General features: G+C 41.7%; 1 pseudogene; it reads left to right on the top strand.

Annotated features, from left to right (window-relative positions):
• Positions 1-689: 689 nt before the first annotated feature.
• LOC118538343 (peptidyl-prolyl cis-trans isomerase A pseudogene) lies at positions 690-16,597 on the top strand (annotated as a pseudogene).
• Positions 16,598-17,326: the final 729 nt, after the last annotated feature.

The raw sequence follows: 17,326 nt of genomic DNA, 5'->3' as shown, positions 1-17,326 counted from the left end.
GAAATCTATGGGAGCTAGTTTAAATTTAGAAGGGTGGAAAGGTGAGGTACAAATTATAAGCATACATGGAAAGCATACAAAATCCAAGCCAAGATCCTAGAAGAGACGGATACAAGAAATGGAAAGCCATCTGGAATCCAAAAGTCACACTCTCCCATATTCCATCACCAATTCACTCCTACAACTGCTTTGCACTGCAGACTGACTATTCTACTATCAGATTACACAGCAAAAGGGGAGGATGGTGGTGATGGGACTCAGTTCCACCACAATTTTTGCACCTACAGGGCAGGAATCCAGCCATGCAAAAAGAATGCCTTGTTGTCTCCTCTTTGGTCCCAATTCCAAATTCCAGGGAAGGAATCAGAATGCCTAGTTTGAGTCAGGTATCCACAGCGGTCCAATTTACTAAGTTCAGTTGGTCAGGGCTATATGATTCAAACACAGTTATTGAGGACAATGGAAACGGGGCAAAAGAGAAGAAAAAATCATTGTGAGCTAAGCAGACAGCCCAAAAGGTGACTCCTACACAGGTGTTTTGTTGAATAGAAGGGAGAGAGGAAAAGAAGGAGTGAGTGAGGGAGGGACAGAAGGAGGGAGAGACAAATCCAAATATATTTGGAGGGCTTCCCTATAGTGATCTGAGTCAAACCGGAAGGTTAGGAATTTAGTGTCTTACTGGAGAAACAATGAAATCCACTGGTAGTGACATCATCGATGTCCACATGCAAGTGATGAGTATCTGCAAGTAAGTGGCCACTGACAGGTACTCTTACATTTGACAACATGTATGCCAATCAAAAGCAGAGATCTATAGCTTAGGAAAATAAAAAATAGGCAAAGAGTTCAATGAAGGGGAACCTGGGTGGTTCAGCTGGTTAAGCGTCTGACTTCGGCTCAGGTCATGATCCCAGGGTCCTGGGATGGAGCCCCACATCAGGCTCCCTGCTCAGTGGGGAGTCTGCTTCTCCCTCTGCTCCTCCCTGTGCTCATGCTCTCTCTCTCTCTCTCTCAAGTAAATGAATAAATAAAATCTTTAAAAAAAAAAAAAATGAGTTCACTGAAGAACCCAAAACCAAAAAAGCCATAACCTGTCAGTGTCATCTGCTCCAAACAACCCAGAGGTCTGTGGTCTTCACATTTAGTATGCATCAAATCCCGTGGGAGGCAAAGGAGAAACCCGTATCTACTCACACTGGTGTGTAAATGTGCACTTGCAGCAGACAATTGGCTGCCCTTTGGCCCTCAGAATGTGAATAAGATTAAAGCCTTTGTATGACCAACAATCCCCAAAGTGTGGTCCACATCAGAATCTCAAACTAGAAATATGCAAATTTAACAAGCTCCCGACAAGCTTCTTGTGCACAGCATCACTACGTAGTGGTAGGGTAAGCAGCCTCTAAAATGATCCTCAGTAATCCTCAAGCGACACCATCTTGTAGCCGCCCCCCCACCCAACATTGTACCAGGTTTGGTCTATATGACCAATAGCAGGAGTAACAGTATGTCATTCCAAGATTAGGTTATAAAAAGATTTCAGTTCTAGGCTTGATCGATCTCTCTCTCTCTCTCTCTCTCTCTTTCTGTGTCTCTCTCTCATACTCTCTCTTTCTTTCTCCTTCTCCCTTTCCCTCTCTCTCCCTCTCTCTTTCCTTAGACCACTCTCCTGGGGTAAACCATATGATGAGCAGCCCTAGGGAGAGAAGCATGCTGTGAGAAACTGAAAGCCTCCTGCCAACAGCCGCATGAATGAGCTTAGAGGTGGGTACTCCAGCTCCTTCAGAAACTGCCCCACCAGCTGACAGCTTGACGGCAACATCATGAGAGACTCTGAAATCAGAACCATTCAGCTCAGTCATTCCCAGATCCCTGACCCTCAGAAACCATGAGAGATAATAAATGTCCATTGTTTCGAGCTGCTATGTTTTGGGGCAATTTGTTACACAGCAATAGACTATTAATACCAATAGTTAGTCTCCGTCCTGTGTGCCCTTCCTCTCCCTGATTACTGCTCCTCACATCAAGGGATGAAGTTTAATTTTTTCTCCACTGAAATTTGGGTTGGCCCTAGGACGGATTTGAGCAATAGTAGGCTGCAGAAGTGACATTCTGAAATATCCGGACCCACATCTTAAGAGGACTAGCAGCTTCGGCTTCCTAACCCTTGGAACACAGACACATGCTGTGAGCCACCAAAGCCACGAGGAAAGGATATGTGGAGGAGAACCAAGGCGCTCGGTCTGGCATCCCCAGTTGAGCTCACAGCCAACAGCCAGCACTGCCCGTGTACCACGTGAGTAAACCGTCTTGGACATCCCACCCAATTGAGCACCCCGAAAGACTGCAACCTCCCCTAACACCATGTGAAACAAAATTGCCCAGTCAACTGAAAGAACTGTGAGAATAATAAATGGTTCTTGTTATTTTAAGTCACCAAAACACACTGTCTTAGGCTAATAAATTTATTCTTTAATTGCATTCTGAGCATCAGTCTGTAAGTGAAGTATAGATAACTGTCCAAAGAACCTTTCTAGGCAAAGAATTCATGCCATGTAAGATAGTGCTGCACCTTGTATCTCCCTCGTACCCCCCACGATGTGGGTATCCACCGTAAGCCTACTTAGGCTTTTTGACATTGGCTCCCCCATTCTCATTCCTGCTTCTAAAACTACATGAAGAACTTCCCTTTCCTGAGATCTCCTAGGCCCTAGCACTTTCCTAACTACTTTACTTCTCTTAATTGATGAAATTATTATAGCAACTCTAGGAGCTAGGTCCTGTTGTTAGCTCAATTCTCCATATGGGGAAACTGGGGCTGGGGAGGTAAGGAGCTTGCCCAAGCTCTCACAGAGCTAATACACAGTAGAGCCTGCAGTGGGACCTGGACACTCTGCTTCTGCATCCATGCTCCTAACCACTATCCCATACCACCATCAAGTCTATGAGGTAAATTAGTTGCTGTTATTACCTCTATTTTAGGGACAAGGACCTGAGGCTTAAGGACAGTGAGTCCCTGGCACAAAGTTTGCACAGTTAATAAAGGGAAGAGCTAGCAGGAAAACTTCCACTAACACCTACATTCTTCAACGTAATCTTATTCTAGACCCCTACATTTGGAGAAAGTGCAGACTGCAGCAGAGTCTGGTCCAGTCACGTAATCTCAACTCTTGTAGACTCTACTTTGTCAGGTATTTTAAGAACGAGGGTCAGTGAATCACACATCTGTGGAATTAACTTGGCAGCTCCTTAATCCTCCCCACCTCCCTTTTGGAAGAGATCCTCAGAACTTAGAAACACTCCCTTGAGTTCTTTAAATACTCTGCAAACGGCCCATTTTCAGGGACTCAGCAGAAACTCACCATATTTAGAAGTTCTGAGAGAAAAAAAAAAAAGGTCAGCAAACACAGATCTGCAAAAGAGAGGTACTACTCCCTCTGTAATTGTTTTCATCCCGAAAACCCTTTTGCTCTGTCCTTGTCTTAACTTGTGAACATCACTTCCATCCAGGAAATTTTTTCACATCTATACCCTATAAACACAGTGAAAAAAGAAAAGAAAAGAAAATTTCCCATACACTGTTTCATCTGATGTTCATAAGCTTCTTTTAATAGCAAAAGGTATTTTACCTATGTAGCATGATGGTTTATTGAGATTTACTGCAGAATGATAATCTACTGAGATATTTCTCTGTGTCCATTTCTTGTCTATCGGAAAAAAAATGAATGGTATTTACCCCTCCCCAAAGGGCCTTTGTTCCAGGGCCAAAAAGGAAAGCTGCTTGACAGGGGTAGAAATAGGAGCGCTCTGATTACAACCCCAAATCACACTTGTAAGTCCTGAAGGCTTTGTCCAGGGTCAGGAGAGATGGGCTCTTTCTAATAGGGCTGTAAATACTCAGCCAGCAGCCCAGAGGGGATTTGGGCAAGGCATTCTAGGAGCAACTAATCTGCACCTAACTAGGTTATTCCAGAGTGGAGAGGAGTGGTCAGTCACTCGGTCCTTTGGTGCTTTGAGGGTAATCTAAGGTAAGATTCCTCAGGCCAGTGGGTGGGGGAATAAGAGTTGACCCTCCTCACACCTCGGGCCTATGAGGCATGGCCTCAAGAACCTGAGCAGCAATCCATCTTTACCCATCTTTGGGTAATGCTTTAATAGAAATCAATGCACAATGTTCTGGGGAACTCCATTAGATTTTTAAAAGGTCCGTATACATGGTTTATAGCTGCCATCTATATGAAGATTGCAAATAAAAGCTATTCAAGCTGTATTTAGTCAAAAATAAGAATTTTTTAATAGAATAATATGATGTCGGTTTCTTCTCTATCAGATAACAGAACCCTCTCAGCATTATAAAATGGAAAATGTATTTAGGATAGAAATGAACTGTGGGAGTTGCTGGGGAAGAAATGGTCTGAAAAGGGCAACTGGAGGATCAGAAAAGTCACTAACCAGCATTCCTGGAGCCTACGCTGGGGGGATGAGCCAGAATGGTCGGAAGCAATGAGGGTACTGTAAAGCATATGCCTACTAATGCCAACGTCGACATTGCCTGTTATATCTCTTCTCCCTTTGTAAGAGTCCCACTTGCACCCCTTCAAAGAACAGAAATGAACCCCCAAATTCTACCTTTTGGAGGAGTTATGATGTTTTGGCTTACACTGGAGAGAAAAGGGTCCTCATTCAACCGCCTCATTTTCATGCCTGTACGTAAGAAGTGACAATGGTATTCTAGTTTTACTTCTCTGCAGGAGTTCTTGTCTCAAGCAGAATAAGCCTTCAAGTCTCAACTTAGTTGATTGTGACTTTATTGATTTTACAAAACTTCCAGAACAGTGAATGGGTAAGTGATGGTTTTGAAACATGTTTTCGAGTTCTCCCACAAAAGGTGGGATGTAATTCAACCTCCCCTTGATTACAGGCTGAGCACAGTGCCTTCTTCAAAGGGATAGAATGCAGCACGAGAGATGCCACGAGACCTAGGAGGTTAGATGGCAAAAAGCAATACAACTTCTACTTGGCTTTTTCTCTCTCTTTAGAACATGTGCCTCTGGAACCCTGAGCTATCATGTAGGAATTCCAATTACCCTGAAGCCGCCATGCTAGAGAGATTACATAGACCTTGCAGAGATAGAGAGAGATGTTGGAGGAGCCCTGGTTGATCCAGCCCTCAGCTGTTCAAGATTCCCAGCCTAGGCAAGGAGCAGTTTTCAAATGACTCCCCTCTCCAGCTGCCAAGCTGCCCCCACCCACACCAAGGAGAGCAGAAATGAGTTCTCCACTGAGCGCTCTTCAAAATGCAGCTGTATGAGCAAAAGAAATGTTATGACAAAAGTCATAAGTTTTGGGGTGGTTTATTATGGAGCCATACTGAAACAGGATGCAAAGCAATTTTCCAAATAAGCTATAGAGTTCTAACTTAGAGTAAAGTAGAGCTACCAAAGATAAAACTGCCTATATACCAACACATCACTATGGAAGTTCATTCATCTGTGTCACTCATCTATCCATCCAACAAATATATATGAACTGTCTGTGTGCTGCGGATTCAGTGGCAAAGACAGAATGATCTCTGCCTTGATGGAGTCTCATGCTTTAGATTACTGTGGATTAAAGAGACATTGAAGGAGTAATTTATGAGTGTTACAAAAGGGGAAGCCTGGGATGCTCTGTCAGATAATAAGTCATATGTCTTTTCTAGAAATTTCTTAAAGATGTGTTCCTCTTAACTAGTAAGAGTCCTTTAGAATCTGGCAATGTTCTGGATATACAGAGCAAAAGAAAAGATGGCAATTTACAACTTCAGCAAATGCAGGCTACCTGTGTTATAGAGGTGTATGGTAGCTGCTTTCAACTGTGGCAGTCAGCTGTCCTTCCTCTGAATCAAACATACATAAACAAGATGCTAATTGTATGCTCTTTCCTGAGCCTACTTTGAAATTATTTATAATGATGAAACTGTAAGATCATCTTGTCTAAGAAACACTGCTGTGCAGAGTGGCCATAGGTTGGTTGCAAATCTAAATTACATACAAGGTCTATATTAGAAGCTAAAAGCTTTCTCATCAGGCCACTGATAATGAAGTTTGCTAACCATTCTAGGGCATAAAGTAGAATTATGAAAACTGATTCAGTCTAATTATCAAAGGGTTGGAGTTTTTCCGCTATTCTCAAAATGTAGCCATTGAAGCGGCTTGAAAACTCGTTGTCCAGAATTTAAATTGCCTATTGCCAAGGCTCAGTGACTGTTCCAGGAATGAACAAAAGTGCTTAAAATCTTCCGACTGTTTGATTACAGGTACCTATCCGCCGTTTGCTCGGTCATGTACAACTGTGCAATTAAAACAAATGGTGGCACATAAAAGGCTGACTGAGGTAGATTTGGCCAGTGGGCAGAGAGCCGGTCTGTTAGAAGGAAGTGCCAAGCACAGTAGGGAAAACAACGAACACAAAAGACACACAGGCCCCCATGCAACATACCCTCTTGGAGCTTACAGTCTAGTCGGGGAGAAAGACCAGTAAATGGCATCACTAAGACAGTGTGTAAGAGCTGTGTTGCAAAGGAGCAGTTCAGCGTGGCGTGGGATGACGGGACGCTACCCTGAAGAAGCAGCCTCTAAGCTGAAGGCTGTGTAGGAGTCAGCTAGGCCAAGGTGTGGGGGAGAGGGGAGAAGAAAGCCTGGTTCAGGCTGAGTCAGGTACAAGCTAGGACACTAGAAAGACTCAAATTGTTAGAGGAACTAAAAAAAATTTCAGAATGGTTGGAAGATGAGGAGGCAAAATAGTGTGAGAAGAGGCTGGACAGATAGGGAGAAGGCCAGCTGGGTCATGAAGGACCTTGTAAGCCATTTTAAAGAGGTTCAACTTTCTGTGCCTTAGATTTCATTTCTAACATGAAAAAGAGGAGTTTAGCTAGCACCTCAGATTTGTTCTTTAGAAAGATATTCAATTTTATGAGGATCTCTAAAAATCAGGTAAATGGAAGAATCAGTTCTTCTCTGGCCTTAGGTCACGACAGCAGAGAACATGGAGTTGCCATTCTCATGCTCACATTTTTGTCTTCCCAAGACCGGTAGCAGTTTACTCCTTTTTGCACTCAGCCCTGACCTCTCTCTGCCCAGCAGATTGGAGAGGGAGGCCACAGAATGAAGTCTAAAAGCTTGGAAAATATCATTTTTTGTTCTTAAGAGGGAATCATGCAGCAAAAAGGATAAGGATTACTGTTTCAGAAAAGCACAAGACTAAGTAAATATTGAGAGTTTAGAATTGTCAAAGATTTTATTTTTAGCATGAGAAAGACTCCTGCACAGAACATTTATTCCTTTTATGTGGGTCTCGGAAAAATCACATATCTTGTAGTTTACTAGTTTACTATACAGCACATGTGAATACACTACCAGCACTTGGTAGCAACCATTTTTACTACAGGCAAAGTGATTACACATCTGTAAATTTACCAAGTAATGGAATGACCTCCTCCCCTGAATGTTGTTGACCTCTTTGCAGAAAACGCCTTACTCAAGTGTAGGATGCTTCCTAGATTGAGTGCTAGACATTTAACGCACCTAGCATGGTACTAGGGAGTGAGAAAAATAAGAGATGAATTAAATACAAGTCATAGTCCATCGAAAATCCAGACATAGGCTTATGACATGGGGCAGGCAGGGCTTCAAGAGCAAAATCTTTACACTCGCCTGTTTCCTGAACCAACCAGGGAAAACTCATAATAAAGAAACCCCTTAACACTAAGCAAAAAGACAAGTATTAGTATTAGTTCTCTATTGCTGCTATAATAAACTACCACAAATTAGTGGCTTAAAACAACACAAATTACCTTATATTTACAGTTCTAGAGATTAGAAGTCTAAAATGAGTCTTACGGGCCAAAGCCAAGGTGTCAAGAAAGCTGTGTTCCTTCTGGAGGTTTTAGAAGATCCATTCCTCTCCTTTTCCTGTTTCTAGAGGCTTTCCCAATTCCTCGGCTCATGGACCCCTTCTCATCACTCAGTCCTGTTGTCTCATCTCCTTTTCTGACCTTCCATCTCTCCCTTATAAGATTCCTTACAGGGGTTTCTGGGTGGTGCAGTTGGTTAAACACCCAACTCTTGGTGTCAGCTCAGGTCATGATCTCACGGTTGTTAGATGGAGCCCCACATCAGGCTCCGTGCTCAGTGAGGAGTCCACTTGGGATTCTTCCTCTCTCCCTCTCCCTCTGCCCCTCCCACTCATGTTCTCTCTCCCTCTTCATCTCTCTCAAATAAATAAATAAATCTTTATTTAAAAAAAAAAAAGAATCCTTGTAATTACACTGGGCCCACCCAGATAATCCAGGATAATTTCCCTGTTTCAGGATCCTTACCCTACATCTATAATGTTCTTCTTCTTTTTTTCTTTTACCTCAATATAAATGTAAAAAGGCAGGGAAATCCTTAATTTAATCATATCTCACCATCCCTTCTGCCATGTAAAGCGACACTGTCACAGGTTCCAGGGGTTAGGACATGGATATCTTTGGAGGGCCATCATTCTGCCCACCACAACAAGAAGAGAAGAATCTGTAAAGTCGGAGAGGGCAAGATTCTGTCGGGTTTGTTCAACATCATCCCCAACACAGTACCTGGCTCATCATCAGTAATCAGCATACACCAGCTGAGTAACTGAATAAATAAATAAGGAAAGATAAATGATGTGCTATTTCCTGCACTAACTCCTCTTGTGAATAAGGAATAGATGGTTCCAAAATCTGTAATTTGCTGTCTCTTAAAAATCTGAAGGACTGAATGGGTACTGAGTGTCAGTTTGGGAAGATGAAAGAAAAAGTTTTGGAGACTAATGTTGGTGAAGTTTGCACAACAGGATGAATGTATTTAATGCCACTGAACTGTACACTTTAAAATGGCTAAAATGGTCAATGTTATGTATATTTTACCACAATAAAAGAATATGAAGAAGTCAAGTCAAGAAAAAAATTATACAATGGGCCTTTACCAAAACTATACCTGACCTGGATATCCCTCCTAGAATAATTTCCTGGAGAGAAAGGTGTGGAAAATCCTCAATCCTGGGCTGAATCTTCTTCTCATCATTTTGTTTTTCTCCTAAAGCATTAGAATTTGTGACAGGTCATGTTCACTATGAAAAAATGTTTTCCTTTTGCTTTTTGAGTTACACTAATGTAGGAGAGATGAGTCAAGCAAGCGGATTTTTATTTGGGCCTTTGGTTAGTTTATTTTTCTAAGTATTTTCATTTGTCTACATCATGATTTTAAACTCATACACATACACACACTCCCTCTCTCTAACACACCTACACACTCACGCACAAACCTGCACAAGAAGTCAGAGCTTTGCTCAGACCCAACAACTCTGTGAAGTGAATTTTTCATTGATTTATCAGTTCATTTGAGCAAACTGCAGACACAGCCTCGGAAAGACCATTCTCAGAATAGATGGTCAACTTTTATCCCAGAGCAACAACTAGGAACCAATTAGAGCCATTCTCTTCAATGGGGCTTATTATTGGTGCTAATCTGTGAATAGAAGTGTCCAATTGTGAGAAAGGTTAGCAACCCCAAATAACATGCCCATAAGGTTTATTAGGCTTCTGCCAACACCTTTAGGCTGCCTTAATTGCTTCTTCAGGGCTGGTTTCACACAGAGAATGGAGTCATTTCCAGTGCTCTAGCCTAGTTCTCTCAGCTTCAGGTGTGGAAGGCAGGGAAGAGCACAGAAAACTTGGGTCACTCTACTCAACCTATAAGAGGTATTTTAAGGAACTTACACAACATTGCACAACTAAAGTCAGTAGAACAGAACCTGGGGCCCAAATCTGTCTTACTCAAAGTCTATTACATTTCTACTACATCACACACTAACCCACTACTGAAGAGTCAGCCCTCAGAAAAAGAACAAGCCAATGTGTGCCCTCCACAAATATTGTTCAGTTCTTCCTATCCTGGCCCCCTTTCAGCAGCCCTCCTTCTCATATTCTTACAGGAGTCCAGTCCCCTGCCACACACACCCGTTAAGGAATAAAGCAGTTGGTGAAACGAACTTTTAAGTCAACTACAGCTAGAACTAACTGTGTGCTTACTCTGTTCCTGGACCTGTGTTAAATGTCTCACATGTGTTATGAAAAATATTTTGTAAAGTCTTATTCTTAGATATGATTGGTGACGCTGAGGTCTGAGAAATCACCAGCAAAACCAGAGCCTGAATTTATGACACCAGACCGAGTTCCAGGCCTTTCTATTCCACCACATTGCCCTTAGGGCCAAAACATACAACTCCATCTTCCTAACCACAGTGAATGTCAGTAAGTGGAGTACAATATTGACTTTGTCATATAAACAAAGCAGGCAAGGGAGAGAGTAGAGATGGCAAAAGAACAAGAAGCCCTTAGCCAAGGGAAGAAAGGACTTTTCTACGAACAAAGCTCTCTTACATTTTGCTCTCAAAGAATTTCTTTATAGCAGCAAGGACTCTATGAAATACATTTGTGTTGGAAAGCACAAGAATGTATCAATATTTCTTCTGTGTTTTCTGTCTTGGGTTGAAGGAGCGTGGCAGAAATTGTTCCTTCCAGCAGGAAGCTAACCCTGATTCTAGTAGATAAATAAGATAAGATGGATCCAGAGTCAGTCTTCATAGTCCCAAAGTCCTCTCGCTCCTCTGACGAACATCTCAGAAAACTAGATCAGACGTTTCCTAAGAGATTTTCTCACAAGAGGTTCATTATTCTTTGAATCAGGCTGGAGTAAAAATCCCCCTGTGAAACGGAGGGCGGGGGGTGCTACCCCTTGGATAGCTTAATGTTATTTCCTGTCTCAAGATCTCCAGGGCTGAGAGTGCTCACCCTTGAGCACCCCTTTGCAAAGTCGGTAAGGGGTGTGGTATGCAAGGAAAAAAGACTTTTCATAGAGATTTGGAGCAAGAGAATATTCAAGCTGGATCTTGATTTTTCTTTTCTCTTATTTTCTCTTCTTTTCTCTTCTTTTCTCTTTTCTTTTCTTTCTTTTCTTTTCTTTTCTCTTACTAAGCCAATGAAACCACCCAAGAAATTGCTTCTACAGACCAAAAAAAACTGAAGGTTTGAAAGGAGGGATTCTAAGCACTTACTTTTTGGCTTTGTGAAAAGAAATCTTTTTCTCTGAAATTAAGCACAGAAGCAAGCTAACACCACCAAACCAGTGGTAAACAACTTTGACAGAAACTAATCAGGACAAATCAGTGTGGCAGGGATATTTGGTCCCCTTTGAAAGTGCCGGAAAATCATACAATTGTCAGACAGTAAGTGTCTAGCCTGCAAGCCAGGACAATGCAGGAAACTTCTCATGGATGAAATTAATACACAGAAAATCCCTCAGTGGGCAGCAGGTACTTTCCAGGGAAGTTTGCGCCTGAGCTTAGGAAGAATCAGAGTCAAATGCAACAGACAGTTCTGGGACAGAGCTAAGCTGACCAAAAACATGGTTTTTATGCCTATCACTTGAACTTGTAAAATTTAAAGAGTTGAAGAGAAGAATTAAATCTTCCACTGACAAGTCTCCTGGAGAGCTTTCTGTTCTCTTGCTGGTTATGGCATTTGAGAACCCCAAGCAAAGTGGTCCTAGTGGAATGTGCAAGGAAAATTCCACTTCATCTGACTGACATTAAGTTAGATTTAAATTGTGAAGTTAGCAGAAGCCTCGTGATATAACTGGAAAATAAAACACCTGGGTTCCCATACTGGCCTGGCCGCCATCTCCATGCGGAATCAATGCTAGACCTTATTTTTAATCTCTTCTGCAAAATGAGCGTTTTGATTAGATTGTCTCTAGCATTCCTTTAGGCCTTCACAATCTAGATTTCTAAATTCATCTCTGGCCCCTTTTATTTCCCTCTATTCCAAGTCCTTCTCCCCCAGTTTTGTCACTTGCCTACTACATTTCAAGGCAGAAGACTGACCCATGTCAATGTCTGTAAATGTTATTTGATTCAAAATACACACACACACACACACACACAGCCAAAAGGATAAACGTTTTATGATCTTCGTTTTGCAGATGCAAAAGCTGAGACTCAGAGAGATTAAAGCATTTCCCCAAGATCAAAGTTCAAGAAGAGTGTTATATCAGAATTTGAATCCAGGACCATCTAACTCTGAAGTTCACATTCTCCTTGCTATATCTTACAGTCTCTCTCTGTGGCTCTGGACCTTTCCTATGAGTCCCAGGGCAAATGGCCCTTTTTCTCTCAGCTTGAAACTCCTAAGGAACAAACCTCTGTTCCCCATCAAAGCCTATTTGTCCTATCTCTGATTTCCTCAAATGCCTATCAGTTTTGCACACATTTTCTTTATAACTGGGAGAGGATAACCTATTCTAATAACCTATTCTAACCCATTTATAAAAAAGAGGAAGAGGGGCACCTTGGCGGCTCAGTCCATAAAGTATCCTACTCCTGGTTTTGGCTCAGGTCATGATCTCAGGGTTGTGAGATTCAGCCCTGCATCGGCTTCCACACTGAGTATGGGGCCTGCTTAAGATTCTCTCTCTCCCTCTCCCTCTGCCTGTCCCCTGCTCACACGCGCACGCTCTCTCTCTCTCTCTAGAAAAAAAAAAAGAGGAAGAAACTGAAGCCCAGACAGGAAACATTTTGCTCATACAGAGTATTTACACATAAGACCCAAATATAACCCATCAAACCCAGCTATCACATTTTAGGCTTTTTTAAGCTTTAAGCTGTCACACAGTCATGACTGCTAAAATATCACTGAATTATCTCTGATTAATGAATTAATTCTCTTGGTAATATTTTTTACAAATAAGATACATCCTCTTCCATAATAAAAGGAATACATGTTTATTTTTGACTATTTGGAAACTAAAGCAAAGTAGGACAAGAAAGAAATCCATTCGTAAATCACTCAAAGAAGAACACTATTAATTTTACCAAATTTATTTCCAGTACTTTTTTCTTTCTCTTTCTTTTCCTTGGCATCATTTCAGTTTTTTTTTATAAAACTTTTTTTCTGATTATAAAAATAACATGTGGTCTACAAAGAGATACCACTGCACACCCATCAGAATGACTAAAATTTAAAAGATTCACACCATCAAATACTGGCAAGGATATGGAGCAACCAGAACTTGCTTACATTGTTGGCAAGAGTATAAAATGGCTCAACCACTTTGGGAATGGGCTTGGTGGTTTCTTACAAAACAAAATATATACTTACTCTATGACCCAGAACTACACCCAGGTATTTACCCAAGAGAAAAACATATGTCCACAAAAAGAATGTATAAGAATGTTCATAACAGCTTTATTTATAATAGCCAAAAACTGGAAATAGCTTAGATGTCCATCAATAGGAGAATGGAAATACCAACAGTGGTACATTTGTCCCACCCCAGCAACAGAGAGGAACTCTGTTGGTTCCTGCATGGTCTGGACCTCATGGTCCAGAGAGGAACTCTGCATGGTCAAATCTCAAAAACATTATGTTGAAGGGGTACCTGGGTGGCTCAGATGGTTAAGCATCTGCCTTCGGCTCAGGTCATGATCTCCAGGTCCAGGGATCAAGCCCCATGTCGGCTTCCCAGCTCAGCGGGGAGTCTGCTTCTCCCTCTCCCTCTGCCTCTCCCCCTGCTTGTGCTCTCTCTCTCTCTCAAATGAACAGATAAAATCTTAAAAAAAATTTTTTAAAAAGGGGTACCTGGGTGGCTCAGTCATTGAGCATCTGCCTTCTGCTCAGGTCATGATCCTGGGGTCTTGGGATCAAGCCCCACATAGGGCTCCCTGCTCTGCAGGAAGCCTGCTTCTCCCTCTCCCTCTGCTTGTGTTCCCTCCCTCGCAGTGTCTCTCTCTGTCAAATAAATAAATAAAATCTTTTTTAAAAATTTTTTAAAAAACATTGTTGAATAAAATAACTTTATATAAAAGCCTACATACTATATGATTCCATTTACATGAACTTCTGTGACAGGCAAAACTAACCCGTCCTGGAAAAAAATGAGCACAGAAGTTGCTTTGTGGAAAGGGACTGACTGGGAATGAAGGAAGTTTCCAAGGTGATGACAATGTTCTGTATCTTGCTAAGGATTTGTCAGGTGGATGCATTTGTCAGAACCCACTGAATGGTACATAGAATTTGTGCACTCCATCGCAAGTAAATCTTACCTTATAAGAAAAAAAAGGTACACAACGAATACTGAATTTTAACAATAAGCATAATGAAGTATTTGGGCACAGGTACATTGAGGCCAACAACTTATTTTGAAATGTATCAAAAAATAAAATGGATAAATAGAGAAATGGGTAGTTAAGTGATGGAGTGTAGTAAAATGTTCATTGTAGAATCTAGATGGTGGATATATGGGTATTCACTATAAAATTCTTTCATATTTTCTGTATGTTTGAGAATTGTCATAATACAGGGGGGAACGTAGGGAAAAAAAGTAGAAAGTGTGGGAAACTCAAGATGTTCAAAGAAAATAAGACTCTTCCAAAGCACTAATACCCAACAACAATATTGAAAACAACAGTGAATTGCTTTCCATCCTTTTTTTAATATTTATGGGTATGGGTAGGTGTTTTACAAAATTAGTACCAAACAGGTATAAATCTTCCTATTATGAAGTAGCATTTTATGAACGGCACTTTCCCAACTATTCTTCAAAAATATTGTATTATAATTTATTTAAATTTATTTTGGATATTTTAGGTTATTTTTCACTGCTATAAATAAGTTTGATGAACATGCACAAGTAAATAGATATTTTGCCTAGGGCCTTGTAGCTACCTAACACTGTTACCAAAAGGAAATACTTTTCAAAGCAATACAACACTGTGGTTTAAAGGGTGGAAATACATCTGGCTCCACCACTACTAACCTGTCTCCTTAGGAAATGTACTAAGTCTCCCTAGAGCTGTTTCTTCTTCTGTGCTCCAAGGTAGTATTCTGGAAAGTGCCTAGCACTGTGCCTGGCACATAACTAATGCTAAATAAATGACAGCTATTATTATTTCACCCAGTCATGTTATTTGTGCACAGTGACAGCTAATTGAGAATATTTCTGACAAAAGAAATATTCAGGGAGACACCGCAAAAACCATAGATATGACAAAAAACCCATCTAATTTGACTTAGTATCACCACATCTTGCAGTTTCAATTCTATAAGAGGTACTCAATAAATATAAGCCGAATAAATTGGTGATGAATGAATGTATAAATAAGAGGGCAGCTACCTGACTTTAATTCACCTAGGCATGAGGGCAGGCTCAACTTCCCTTGTAAGCTTTTCCTGGCCCTGTCCCTCTGGAAGCAGCTGAATACATCTCTCTTTGTTAGCTGAAATTACATGGGATGCCTCAACTTGGAGACCAGAGTTCAAAGTCTGGCCTCTATCTCTAATTAGCTGTGTCTTTGGACTAAGATACTGGTAAAAAAAAAAAAAAAAAAAAAAAATTCGCATTATGCTATGACTATTACGATAGTCTCTAATGAGGGAGGAGTACAGAGCATGTCATGATCCCCCTTGTTCAGATGTGGAAACTGAGGCACAGAGAAGTGAAATGATTTATCCAAATTTCCTCCTCCAGACCAAGAGGCAGTCAGGTAAACAACCTCCACAGGCCCTTCTGGCTCCAAGGGGCTTAGGCTGCAAGTAGCTTCCGCCATAGACTATCCTTCATGCCTCATCTTCCTGTGTTCCCTCCCCCTGCTCCCTTCCCCAAAGCCAGCAGCTGTGCCAGGCTGTGCTGGGGATTTTTGACAACAGAGGGGGCTGCCAAGCCAAACTGGGCTTTCTCCAAATAAAGAAGAGAAGCATGCCTGCCTGCTGAGATGCAGCCTGAGTTCCTCATTCCATCCTGAGTTCTGGGAAGCCTCTTTGGTCACAGTAGTACAAAATACTCTTGGAATCAGTGGTACAAAATATAATCCGTGAGGAATATGTGCTCTGGTCCTCGCTCTGCCAGTAACAACCTGTCACCCCAGGAAAGTCCCTTCATAGAAATGTAAAAAAGTCCTAGCTCAGGGGTTCTCAAACCTGGCTGCACATCAGAATCTCCCAGGCTGTTTACTGAACATACACAATCCAGGCAGATACCAGCACGGCCCAGCCACGGTCAACCCCACTGTGTTCTTAGACATGGCCATGCAAGGCGAGCCCTTGGGCCGCATCTCCTTCATGCTGTTTGCAAACAAAGTTCTAAAGACAGCAGAAAACTTTCATGCTCTGAGCACTGGGAAAAAGGATTTGGTTCTAAAGGTTCCTGCTTTCACAGGATTATTCTGGGATTTCTGTGCCAGGATGGCGACTTCGCATGCCATATTGGCACTGGTGGCAAGTCCATCTATACGGAGAAATTTAATGACGAGAATTTCATCCTAAAGCATATGGGTCCTTCCATCTTGTCCATGGCAAATGCTGGACCCAACACAAATGGTTCCCAGTTTTTCCTCTGCACTGCCAAGATGGAGTGCTTGGATGGCAAGCCTGGTCTTTGTCAAGATAAAAAAAGGCATGAATATTGTGGAAGCCATGGAGCACTTCGGGTCTAGGAACAGCAAGACCAGCAAGGTCACCATTGCTGACCATGAACAAATCTAATAAATCTGATTTGTGTTTTAACCATCAGACCATTCCTTCTGTAGCTTAGATGAGCACTTCTTCACCCTCACCTGCTCAAGATATTCTATAATCTTTGTGTTCTCATTGCAGTTCTGTGGGTTTCATATTTTGCTTATCCCCCTCCAACTCTAGTGGGATTGCAGAGTTAAGTTCATCATATAAAATAAGAACTAAACCAAAAAAAAGAAGAAGGAGGAGGAGAAAACACACAATCCAGGGCCCCATCCTAGACCTATTAATCTCCCAGAATCTCCAGGGGTGTAACCTGGAAATCTATAACTTGCCAATTTAAGCCCAGGACTTTCTAATACAGAGACATTTTGGGGAGCCACTAAATTAGATAAATTCAAGGTTCTTTTTTTTTTCCTTCTGAGATGTAAACTCGAAATGTGTCAACCTCTCTCCTGCTCCCATAAAATATAACTCCTTTTATTTCTGGTTTATTGTTCATCAAATGCTTAGAGAACTGTCTTATGATTTGAAGGCAGAAATACAGCAGAAATAGAACATGAGCCACAAATATGAGCCACATTTTAATTTTACATTTTCTAGTAACCACTTAAAAAAAAAGTTAAAAGAGGGGCGCCTGGGTGGCTCAGTTGGTTGTTTCTGCCTTCGGCTCGGGTCATGATCCCGGGGTCCTGGGATCGAGCCCCACATCGGGCTCCCTGCTCAGTGGGGAGTCTGCTTCTCCCTCTGACTCTCTCC

Source organism: Halichoerus grypus, chromosome 2, assembly GCF_964656455.1.
Source record: "Halichoerus grypus chromosome 2, mHalGry1.hap1.1, whole genome shotgun sequence".
NCBI classification, from domain to species: domain Eukaryota; kingdom Metazoa; phylum Chordata; class Mammalia; order Carnivora; family Phocidae; genus Halichoerus; species Halichoerus grypus.
This window is presented reverse-complemented; position numbering and strand designations above follow the sequence as displayed.